Source organism: Bombina bombina, chromosome 3 (genome assembly GCF_027579735.1).
Source record: "Bombina bombina isolate aBomBom1 chromosome 3, aBomBom1.pri, whole genome shotgun sequence".
Classification (NCBI taxonomy): Eukaryota; Metazoa; Chordata; class Amphibia; order Anura; family Bombinatoridae; genus Bombina; species Bombina bombina.
Window position 1 is genome coordinate 448,511,218 of NC_069501.1, and position 13,274 is coordinate 448,524,491.

General features: G+C 38.8%; 1 protein-coding gene across 1 annotated transcript in view; it reads left to right on the forward strand.

Moving 5' to 3' along the window:
* The first annotated feature begins 1,730 nt into the window (after positions 1-1,730).
* LOC128653414 (membrane cofactor protein) overlaps positions 1,731-13,274 on the forward strand; it is a 433,404-nt gene continuing 421,860 nt past the window's right edge. The window contains exon 1 of the mRNA XM_053706682.1: positions 1,731-1,952. The gene's annotated coding sequence lies outside the window, so the exon portion shown is untranslated. The remainder of the gene's footprint in view (positions 1,953-13,274) is intronic.

The window sequence follows — 13,274 nt, forward strand, 5'->3', positions numbered from 1 at the left end:
CTCTCTTTTTAAACAATAACAATTTTAGTGTAGACTACCCCTTTAAGGGTTATTTTTATATTTGACATAGCTCTGTAATTGTTCTCTTGACAGTCCTACAACAATAAGCAGTCCCATCTGATGTCTCTCACTAATAACAAAGGCCAAAGACAGAGGCACATTATTTGTCATTGTGGGTTGTAGATTTCAACGATACAAAAAATATAACAATAAACCTAAAAGAACCATATCCCATACATGTGATACACTTCAGCTAGTATATCGGGTCATTAGAAACCCATTAAGGGGGATAAAATATTTGGGTGCGCATGTAGCATATGTCCCTTGGCAGGCTGTGTTCGTTTTGGGTGACTGTCTCTTTAAGAGCATATTAATTATGTGGACTGGCACACATTGTGTGCGTGTTTGTGCGTACTGTGATCTGTCCCTTTAAATCTGGCACACATTGTGTCTGCTTAAAGTGAATGTAAATTTTGATGCTAAAGCACCCGGTTTTTAAAAATTTGATCAAAAACAGGGGCACTTTAATTCATCAAAATTTACATTTCACTCTTGTTGTGAAAAAAAAAACTTACCTTTTAAACTTGACAGCTGATCCAGCTTCCTCCGGTCGTCGCAAGCCATTTCTGATGTCAGAAATGATGGATGGGTCATCCTCCAATCACGGCTTCCCCCCGGGGGACTCAGTGTCTGATTCAATGCCGTGATTGGAGGAAGCCGGATTCCTCATTTTAGATCCAGGAAGAGGCTTTGTGACGGGGTGGAGGAAGCTGGATCTGCTGTGAAGATTAAAAGGTAAGTTTTTTTCACAACACAAGTGAAATGTAAATTTTGATGAATTAAAGTGCCCCTGTTTTTAATTAAATTTTTAAAAAACGGACACTTCCGCATCAAAATTTACATTCACCTAGCATATGTGTGCCTCTTGCGATTTATACCTTGCAGATGTTTGTGTGTGCAAATACTGTCCCTTTCAAGTTATGGTAAATTCTAGCGTTTCAAAAGCACTAATAAGAAAGGTGACCTTCATTCATCAGTTTAAAAAAAATAAAAAATTAATAGGAACTTTTGTTTTGCTGCGGTTTCAGCAATAACCTTAGCGCCTCCAGCCGCCCACAGCACCGTTCCGTTTTTTCAATGAGGTGTCGTTTTTACCACTTAGCCAATAGCCATGCTAGCCTAATGCATAATGCCAAAGGGCAAGCATGGCTATTGGCTAAGAGGTGGAAACGTAATTTTATTGAAAAAACTGAGCTGTGACGTAGGCCGCTTAGGTTAGCGCTGAAGCTGCGGCAAAATAAAGGTACCTATTTATCTTTTTTTTTACTGATGAATGAAGGTCGCCTTTATTTTTAGGGATGGTAAATCCCAGCGTTTTTGAAACGCTAGAATGTACCATCACTTTAAGACTGTTAGTGTGCCCATGTAATGTATCTGTGCTGTATATTTTCTCAAATTTTGTGCCAGTGAGAAGGGTGTGTTGCATTATGAGTGTAAAGCTACAAATGTATAAAAAAAAAGTATGCTGAGGGTTGAAACATTGTACGAATATTTATAAGCAAGGCTGAAACATAACTGCTGCCTAGGGAAGTCTATTGGATAAAAAAAAAATACTTTTGGATGCCAAAATATAGCTCCCCTTTGGTCCATGGATACATGAACAGTGCAGTACCAATTTTTGTCTTTAGACCGCTCCCAGTCTTCTTGCGTAACCTCCTTATCATTTTCCGCAATACTTCTTTAGACTTCAACGGAATTTCCGCCCTCAGTCTATACCACCCCCTTGTACGTTTTGCCCTGTTCGTGACATATGCAAAAGGCGTGTCTATTGGGTTCTTTGGAGTTCAGGGGCTGACGAGATTATTTAGAACTCGGTTTATGCAAACTACGGAACTGTGAACCGTATTGTTCAAAGAAGACGCGCAAAGGAAGTCTACAACTTCTTTAACTTGGTAAGACAAAAATAATAATACAATTACGGCCATTATATTAGTAGTACATGTGTATGACCGCTGACCGCAGGGGTCCGGTACTCTGTATTAACTTTAATAACGGAGCGTTTGCCTTAGATTCGGCGTAAATGCACGAGTCACGCCTTAAAAAATGGCTACCAAGGAAGTAGCTGTGTCTATTAAGTGGGCAGTGCCATAGCTGCAGAGAATGGCATAATTCTGTCAGAAATCAAGTCTACGCTGTGACAGGAGTAAAATAGCTTAGATGTGTTTTACAGGTTGTTAGAAAAGTAAATTATTTTGTATTCATAGAATGGTACTTTTGACAGGTTGACAAAATGTAATGGTTTTATTTCTCTTCCTCTACATTTTGAAGGCGGACTAGCTCTGCTCAGATATTCTTCTGTTTGGTGTTTGTGATCTGAAATAAGGGACTTGTAAAAAAAAAAAAAAAACGAAACTTGGCGTGGAACGGTTTATCTAATGCTGATAACTTTCAACTCATCCTTCCTCCCAGTGCAATTTGCATATTTCCTTATAATAACATAGCAACCTATTATGTGCTTGTGGGCCTACACGTGATAGGCTGCTGGGTATTTGGGGTTATATCACGGAATCGGTTGTTTATTTTGTGTCTTTCCTACGCTGTCAAACCCATGACAATATTATCTCCAGCACTTTTCCGGACTACCCCTTGCACACAGATCACATTGTTCTACTAAGTGCAGTATTTATTTACAAATACACATCACACATTCCATGCTTTAATATGCTAAACACAACAATCAAATATGTTGCTGATTCTTTATAGAAAATATGCTGACCAGACTACCTTTATTTTTATTTTTTTTATTTTTTTCCATATTTTTATTGAGGTATCGGAAACATACAACATAGATTGAAAATACAATTTCAAATTCAAATATTCTCCAAAGACAGGGTACTATAGACAATTCACCCGCAATTTTAACACATGGATTAAATTATAACCGTCATACCTCATTTTTAATTAATGTTCTCAGAAATATAATCTCCTGCAGTCCAATAAGGTCACTCATGGACCCGATTGCATGTACAAAACAAAATAGGGGAGATAATGAATGAAATGGCCTCCTTTGGGCCTTGTTATCTATAAAGGTCACATCCATGAACAAAGATACAAATAAATATACAATATATAATAGTTTGCTGCACTATTGCAGAAATATACTCACTTTCGACCATAAAGTAATAAAAAAAAAAGGGTATGTGCTGCATATCTAATTTTGCATAACATCAGGACAAACGGAATGCAAATGTATAAAGGGTTGAGTGATGTAAATGGTCACTTTAGGGCCTCTGATATAGATTATAGGGGCATAGGGGGTTTAGTTAACTATCAATAAATTCTCTCCTATGAGCTTAGTCTGTCATTCAAGACTGGGGAATGCACTACTTTAACAACTAGTTTTGTAGATATTAGTTCCTCTATTCAACTATTCAATCTTGCAAAAATTCAAAGCAATTTACTATCCTATATGGCAAATTAGGAAGCATATATGATGTAGCTTCCTATCTTGGTGTATAGATCTAATCTACATAAAATCTGAAAGTAAATGAAGTTATTCATAGACTAGAGTATTAGCCTGTCGTAAGAGTAAAAGCAGCCTCTGAGAGCAGCAGTAATAGGGACTATAGGGAATATTAGGTACAGAGTATCAACTACCATATTAAACTATGTCATTATGTGAAACATGACCATTGAATTGACTGGTGTTAGACAGTAAAGAATACATAACTTAGGTCATCAGCACAGACTCTTTGTGGGATCATGTATACAACAAAAGGTCTAACTGCCTCCAACTGCAAAGTAAACAGGGTGATGGAAATAAGAAACAGGCCATAACGTATCTCTGCGGCACCCCGTTATGACAGCAATTGCTTTGCGATAAGTTATGGTATATATAAGTTACCATTAATTGAGAGCTAAGTAGGGCTGAGGAAGTTCTGTAACAGATTCAGCATGCGGCTTAGGCCATAACGTATCTCTGCGGCACCCCGTTATGACAGCAATTGCTTTGCGATAAGTTATGGTATATATAAGTTACCATTAATTGAGAGCTAAGTAGGGCTGAGGAAGTTCTGTAACAGATTCAGCATGCGGCTTAGAATAACAATTTAAAGATTATAATAGATTATTAGCCGGTATCTACAGGGTTAACTTTTGATATCCCATAGTCTGTATATTTGAAAAATGAACTCAAACCAGGGGGCCAGCAACTAGATAAAATAGCGATCATCAAAACCTGGAGTTATTTTAAAAGTTGGGGGCAAGCAGGAAAGGAAGCATATTTAAATGGATCGCTGCTTGAGGGTTATATAGTAATAAAAAAAAAAGGGAACCCCCATGGTGACCGCTGTCTATAATACTATGAAAAAGTGTGAACAAGTGGCTCAATAAAAGGGGTAAACGTCCCAACATATAGCAACCTACAATACTCAGCAGCTGACCCCTGTGTTCGTGTCCTGGTAGTAGTTGCCTTTAATTATCAGTGTAGCAACTATACTGTCACCAAGGAGCCGCAGAACACTCATGGCGTTTTTGCAAGCCCTAGCTCCATCGTTTAGTCCTCAGGTCATCAGAGTAGGTCCCCCCGGATCAAACAGATGGCATACGCTACCTTCAGGTTTGTCAAAGGCTCCGCCATTCCATTTTATTTCATGCAGAGTGGGGTTTTGATGTGCGGAGTGGAGAGTCGCTGCCATAGCCACTTTTTCTTCCGCCTTGTACATTTCATGTTGAACGGGTTGCAACTGAGGCTGACTATCCCGGTTTGACTTTTTTAAGCCCCGATGTTCCAGAGATAACGGAGAGTACTCTATCTTAACTCCAACATCCAGCATGTAGTGTGTCGTCTCAGGTGAGCAGGTGAGCAAAGTACTTATACCGGTCTTGGCCGCACTCTTCTCTCTTGCGGACAGCAGCCTCGCTGCGGGAAATGGTTTTTGAGCACTCAGGCTTACATATTTATCTGGAGAAATGTCCACAGCTGAGGATTTGTTCTCCGGATCTCTCAATTGACAGTTCTGATCTGCGGCAGCCGGAACTTGAGCCTGAAGTGAGGGATCGGATGAACTTAGGGAGATCAGTTGGGTACTTGAATCCTTGTCAGATTTCACCGGGGAGACTCCTATCTTGTGTCGAGATCCAATTTGCTTAGTTAGCTCGCACAAGCTACCCCATTCAGCAGACCAAGATTGCAGCAGCTTCTCATGGTGTTCAGTTAGCAAGTTTGCCAAAGTCTCAAGTAGTGAATTAGCATTAGGTGCCATCTTTTGTAAGTGCGTGTACAGCGGTAAAGTCACTTTATCCTCTTTTCGTAAGTCACATTTAACAAGTGTAGCGCAGCATACTCATGGATGTTCTAGGATGAAGATGAAGTTATATTCTCAGTGTCTGTGCACTGCTTACCCGGCCTGAAGAATTACCGGGGGGGGTGTTGAGAGCCTCTCAGTGAAGAGTTTGCCTTAGGCCTCAACGCTCCGGATTAGACTGCAGAGGTGGAGTATATAAAAAAATATATCTTCTAAGTCAGATTGACCTGTAGAATCTGTATATTAGAATATTATAGCTGGATGAACAGTTATTTCACTGGTATTAGGCAAAGTATCAGTGATCCACACAGAGCAACTAATATTGCTACCATTCAAGGAGCTGCCCAGAGACACGCCCCCATCTCAGTGCCACCTTTATTTTTTTTTAATTTTATGTTTAAAACATATTGTTTCTCACATACATTGCATTAAAAATATTTATTATTGGGCCATCAAAAATATTTGATTGCCAGTGTTCAGCATCAGTGCTGCTACAGTCTGTGCGCTGGACCTAATTTCTATATACAATAGGCAGTGATTACCCTGGGGTGGCAGGGAATTATATATATACTTTTAAAAATAATAAAATAATAATATATATATATATATATATATATATATATATATATATATATATATATATCTCACATCTAGCTCCTAGATGATTTATCAATATTTTACTTCTGTATACATATCCCTTGTCCTTGGCAGCATTCCCACACTGGCAGCATATCTCCTGACACGGCTTACTCCAGGACAGGCAGGTGGCTGAGTTCACTAGATATAAAGCACAAATGCAAACACTACAGAATATATTAGCAGGTAATTGCTTATAAACAGAAAACAACAAATGCTAAAAACAAAAAATAGAATTTAGGCACACCTGTTGGCCAACAGCCCAAAGGTCATTTACAGCATCTCCATTGTTTGGGACCTATTGTTAGCCTGACTTCCTGGTCTCTAATACTGGTGCCAAAAAACTTTCACTTAGTGTAAATGCTGAAATTAAAGGGACAGTTCTAGGAGGACTTAAAGGGACAGTCAAGTCCAAAAAACACTTTCATGATTCATATAGGGCATGTAATTTTAAACAACTTTTCAATTTACTTTTATCACCAATTTTGCTTTTTTCTCTTGGTATTCTTAGTTGAAAGCTAAACCTAGGAGGTTCATATGCTAATTTCTTAGACCTTGAAGGCCGTCTCTAATCTAAATGCATTTTGACAGTTTTTCACCACTAGAGGGCATTAGTTCGTGTTTCATATAGATAACATTGAGCTCATGCACGTGAATTTACCATGGCGTCAGCACTGATTGGCTAAAATGCAAGTCTGTCAAAACAACTGAAATAAGGGGGCAGTCTGCAGAGCCTTAGATACAAGGTAATTACAGAGGTAAAAAGTTTATTCTTATAACTGTGTTGGTTATGCAAAACTGGGGAATGGGTAATTAAGGGATTATCTATCTTTTTAAAACAACAAAAATTCTGGTGTTTACTGTCTCTTTAAAGGGATATTAAACCTACATTGTTTCTTTCACGATTCAGAAAGAACATGCAATTTTAAGCAACTTTCTAGTTTACTCCTATTATCAAATTTTCTTTGTTCTCTTGGTATCTTTATATGAAAAAGTAGGTATGTAAGCTTAGGAGCTGTCCCATTTTTGGTTCAGAAGCTAGGTAATGCTTGCTGATTGGTGGCTACATTTAGAAACCACTCGGCAATCTCGGGCGAGAGAGATGTTTTGTATGCTATGTGTACCCAAGGTATTCAAAATAGTGTCTTGGGCAGTGTGATTGGCTGTAGCAACTGCAATTGCATTTTTTTTCGGGGGTATGTGGAAAGAGGTGTCTCTGGTAGAAGGTTGGCATTTGCAAGAAAAAAAATTCCATTTAAAATATGAATTAACACAGTCCACGGCTTTCATAAAAAATGTGCATGATGCATAGATTTTGGGGTCATGAGAAGCCCCAATGTCCCCTGAGACAACCGCCAGGTGTTGTGCATACAAATAAAAGGCTCTTGGTTCCCATTGCTAAGGAGCTGGAGAGTTTGCACAGAAGTGGAGTGTATTGGGGTGTAACAGGAGTCCACAGAGAGCAGCATTTTGTACTTCTGTACTCTGCCAGGCTTTGCTCGTGTAACGTAATCTATTTGCATGTGCTCATGCAGCTTGCGATGGTGTTGAAGTGCACACAAAGACCCATCCTAACCACGACTACAGGTTTTTTTACAGGACAGAAAGGAATCAGCGGCAGCATATGAACCCTTTCACCAGTAACTGACTAACATGAAGGAAAACCCCCCACAACAGAGCAAATTACATTGTTTTGCATGTGTGCCTCTGCAGTTTCTTTCTCTCCCTAAAGCTCAGTAGGAGTGTTCTTCCTGCTGCATTCCCTGATAAGAGTTTGGCTGGAATAAATCTCTTTCATTCCATCCCATACACTCTACCCTTGTGTGGCAATTGTACTGTGAGCCTCTCAGACATTACACTACTTGCAGCTTAAAGGAATAGTAAACACCTTTATTATAATTACCAGACATTTCTGTTGTCAACGTTTTTAAAACAAATTAGTACCTTTTTTTTTTTTTTTTTTTTACTGCAATTATTTTTCAATGGCCAAACTCCAGCCACCTTATTTGGAGGAACCAATTTAAACTTTGGTCCACAGGCAACACTGTCATAAAGTTAGTGTTGTGCATTATTTTGCCGTTATCTGATAAATCCAATTAGGGACTGATATGTAGCAGAGTTAGCCTGGGAGAGTCAGCAGTAACCATTTTATGGTTTGTAGAATTAGAACTTCCTCAGTTTTCAGAGCCAAATGTACATGTAATGTGGCAAAATGAATACAAAAAATATTGGAAAGTTGTTTCATTATGTATTACTAAACAATTTATATAACATCTCAAGGTGGTTACTATCCCTTTTAGTCTTTAAACAGGAGGACAGCAAAATCTGTGCTTCCTCAGATCTGTTGATTAGCGTGGTTAGTGCATACCTGAAAAATACCACGTTCCGAGATTTTTCTGCTGGCTACTGGGTTTAGAACATGTTTGTCAAGTCCTGAATTAAACGTACATATTTGAAATGCTTACCTGTACTGCTTTCCTTCTAGAAACATTGAAGTGATGTGTTAAAGGGACAAGAAACACAATTTTTTTTTCTATCGTTATTCAGATTTAGTATGACATTTTAAACAACTTTCTAATTTACTTCTATTATTTAAAAAAATCATTCTCTTGTTATCTTTTGTTGAAAAGCAGGGACGTAATCTCAGGAGCTTATGTGTCTATAGAGCACTGTAATTGCAGCAGTTTTGCAAGAATATTATCCATCTGCAAAAGCACTATATGGCAGCACTATTTCCTGCCAGATAGTGTTCCAGACACCTACCTAGGAATATCTTCAACAAAGAATACCATGGGAATGAAGGAAACTTGATAATGAAAGTAAACTGGAAACCTTTTAAAAATGGTATGCTCCGTCTGAATCACAAAAGAACATGTTTGGGTTTCATATCCCTTTAATTCAGGGCTTGTGAAATCACTTCAAACTCTAGGAGCCAGATATGAAATATATTTATACATAAACTGTAGCACGTGTGCCTATATTTATTTACAAAGTTTGTATTATAGGTAGCAAGTCTTTTGAGGGCACTTTGATTTAGCAGCCGGTCAAAAGCATTACACTTTATCAGAAAATAAGTTACTAAGCTTTTGAGCTAAAACCACACTGCTATACAAGAATATTCATACATACAAGTAAACTACAATTAGGAGGGAACTTCTGGCTGTGGCCATGGGGCCTATTTACCAATGTGCGAGCGGACATGATCCGATATTGCGGATCATGTCCGCTGCACATCGATAAATGCCGACAGCATACGCTCTCTGCATTTATCATTGCACCAGCAGTTGTTGTGAACTGCTGGTGCAATGCCGCCCCCTGCAGATTCTCGGTCAGTTGGCCGCTAGCAGGGGGTGTTAATCAACCCGATTGTATTGGATCGGGTTGATTTCCGGTGATCTCTGTCCGCTGCCTCAGAGCAGGCGGACAAGTTATGTAGCAGCGGTCTTTAGACCACTGCTTCATAACTTGTGTTTCTGGCGAGGCATATGTCTAGTTGCAAAATTGTGTGCTGTTCCATCTCTCAAGATGTTTTAACCAAAAAGTATTCTTTCTTGTTGCCATCTGTTGAAGCCGTTATTCTTGGGACTGCTGTCAGTCATAGTATTCCGGAGCTACCTGGCAGAGAACCTTCAAGTCTTTGCCATATCTCAGTGCAGAGAGTGCGCTTCATAATTTCCAACTTAGTTCCAACACTTGCTTTTTAAGAAAACCCTGGTGACTACTACATGTTTATTAGATAAGCTACATGACCTGTTAAATGCTCAACATGAGACTTTTGCTGAGGCATTGAGCGCTGCATTTAACCCCTCCATTTCCGATACCTTCGTTAGTGATTTTCTAGCGTGTCTTGCAATCTTGAAGCCCAGAGGTGACTGAAGCCCAAACTAAATATTGCATAAAGGACATAATATATTGTTCTTTACACAGGATTCCATCCCGTCTCTAAGCTGTCTGGTTTTACAGATGCAAATATTCCAAAATCAGAACCTTTTCCGGTTCCAAGCAGTTTGGATAAAGGGTTTTCTACCTGCAGGTCCATAGCCAAATGGTAATACTTTTAGGGCTCAGAAAACCATGCACCATTTGCAATTTTAATGTACACTAAACACCTTGTAATTACAAGATATTTCTGTTGTGCTTTTTTTAGAATAACATATCAGCCAAGTTGTAATGTTTTTAAAACAAATTAACATCCTTTTTACTGCTTCTTTTTTTTCCCATAGCCAAACTCAACCCACTGTTTGCCTTATGTAGAAGAGACAATCTGTTCTTTAGTCAACAGACAACAAGGGTAGTCATGGTCATAAAATTAGTAAAAAGTAATTTGTTTTGCAGTTGTTATGTGATGAAGCCACTTAGGGACAGATATGTAACAGAATTGGCCTTGAGAAGTTAGCAGGGGGCATTCCAAATTCTGAGAATTAGAATTTGCTCAATTTCCCCTGCTAGATTAAATGAAAAGGGGTAAAAATCATTAATGAAGGGGGCGTGTCCAAGTAGCGGCTCTGATCAGCCGCATTTTCTGGAGCTCTGGGTGAGTGGGTTATAAGCCGCTCAATATTAACTCACAAATACAGCTTTCAACAAAAATACAAGTTAATTTGTGCTCCTAAGCATTATACAGATCGTTTCAAATACACTCAGCTGTACGAATGATCCCAGAGGTGGAAATGGACAATTGTGGCCTGTACTAGCGGCGATCACACAGGCAGCGCTTCCCCCCCCGGCTATCCGGGGTGTTTGACCAGAAACGAACCCAAGATAAACCCATCTTATCATACTGCAGCCTTCTCAACATCTCTTTGATTTCCCCGGCTGAATCAGCCATCCGCACACTCCAGATAACAAGAAAAAGAAAACGGAAGGGAAAGGTGTAAAAATGGCGTCCACTGCAGTAGACACGAGGAATGGTACAACCCTAGCATCAACAGATCGCACACTGCTTAAATTAGAATTGCTGTTTCAGCAATTAATAGATAAGGCTCCATCGGAACAGGAACTGCTCCACCTGATGCAGAAAATCCCACCGACATTACCGAAGCACCCGCTGTCACTACAATTAAAGACCCCGGAGTGTGGCCTTCCTTTAGGGCCCGGGAGGGCCGCGCAACCAAACACACAGCTGACACTGGGCTGCTTGCAGATGGATCCTCTCAACTTGCACCCTTACATGCTGGCAATGCAATATGGAGACTGCGAAGCGGCGGAGACCGATGGGGGAGAAAGAATCACAAAGAAGCCATCTCACTCACCGCCGGACACTCTAACGCACAACAAGCCTGCCCTCAACTCTAGCTTGGCATCCGTGCTACTCACTCCCGCGACCCACGCCATAAAAACAAAACATGGTCTTACCAACAATAAAGGTACGCTGGCACAAACTCTTGGGATGCCACCCCCAAGGGGACCCCCTGACATAGCACAATCACTTACTTCAACCCTATCTATGGCCGGGTGCCCCGGGGCCTTGGGGGGGTGCCTTGGAGAGCCGTGACTTCAATGCTCTGGACAAACAGGACTGTGATCAGATCGCTGCTTACCTCGCAAGGTCCCATAGAGACTTGGCACAATTCCCTTGTACCATTTGATACATCATGGCACACAAAGGTGTCAAGCACGCCATTAAGTATAATTTATTATGTCTAGTTAATGCCCAACCGTTAAATGTATTGCCTTCTTTGGCCTCTAAATGTAAAGTTTAGTTCTTTTATGCATACTCATTGTGTTTGATATACTTAGTCTACAGGCAAGCTAATAGAATGTGTTGCAATACCCCCCACACTGTTCACAATATGAAAACCATATTTATCAAGGTATTGTCAGGGCTAGAGCCTTATAGTGAGTTTCGTTCTTCTAGTAATGCTGCATAACAAGTCATTATTCTTTGAATTGCCCTAAACACTTTACACACAAACATGTCAGTGGCAATCCCTTTTCCACTTACAGTTATAAACCACATGTCACATAGAGTAGCTCTTTCTCCTCTTGCACTGCCTGCGGCCGAGGCGGTGTGGGACAAGTATATGTATAAATCCAACAGACATGGCTGCTAATTTATTAAGAGGAGCTACTATATCCATTCAGGGGAGCTCAACTTCAGCCACCTTTAGGTTCAAGTTACCACTTACATAGGATGCAAAAGATGGGGCAGCAAATTATAGTATATCTGAAGGTTGAAATAAGTAATTGCCTGTAATGTTAAAGATGTGGTTATATTTCACGTCACTTAATCAAGTTCTGGTTGTTTGTAGTATTTTTCTTTTTGTATGTTTTTTCTCTTTGTTTTATTCATCTATATCAAGTTTGACCTTATCTCAAAAATATTTATATAGACTGCAATATACTAATACTTAGTCAGCTACCCCTATAATATCAACTTTGACTTCCTTATTCTGCGAGATCCAAAAGAGGTCTCTACAACTGGGGTATGGAAAGAGCACTCGGCAAATACAGCCCATATGTCCTGCTTTTGGATATGAACTGTTGAATGTGTGAAATCACAGAAAAAAAAGGACCTGGTTTATTTACCCAAGAAGCATCTTGCAGTATATTTATATGTATCCACATTTTGTTTGACTTGCTGACTTTATATTTGCTGTAAAATATTAAAATTTTTCTCAATAAAAAAAATATTTAAAAAAAAAATAAAAAAAAAAATCATTAATGAAAATATTTTGCAAAGTTGTTTCATTATGTATAACTAAACTTTTTTTTTTTTTATATAAAAATCTCAGGGTTTTAGAAATTAGCATATGAAGCTACCTAGGTTTAGCTTTCAACAAAGAATACCAAGACAAAGCAAATTTGATGATAAAAGTAAATTGGAAAGTTGTTTGAAATTGCATGTCCTTTCTAAATCGTGAGTTTTATTTTGACTAGACTGTCTTTTTAAATGATTTTTCAGACATAAAGCAAAACGCTGTTCAAGTCTTCAATAGAAGCAGTTTTTATTGCCTCTCTTAGGCAAAGATTTAACAGAGAGGAGAAAAAAAAAATTCTCAGTTTTAAATTATGTATTCTTGAATAAGAAGCATCAACTGATTACAATATTGTACTAGTCTTTAATAAATGATCAAATAAAGCAGTTTCATGGTATACTCTAGAGATAATATTTATAAAAAATAAAATATATTACAGGTAATATGGAATATATATCAACTGTTTTTGATAGTTTTTAAAGATACTGCAATAAAGGAATACTTTTTTTTTTTAAAGCACCTGTGAGTGCTCTCAATTTGCAATGATCTATCTATCTATCTATCTATCTATATTATACAGACACACAAACACAGTCCTAGTACTATCTAGGCTGCTAGCTGCTTGGCTGATATT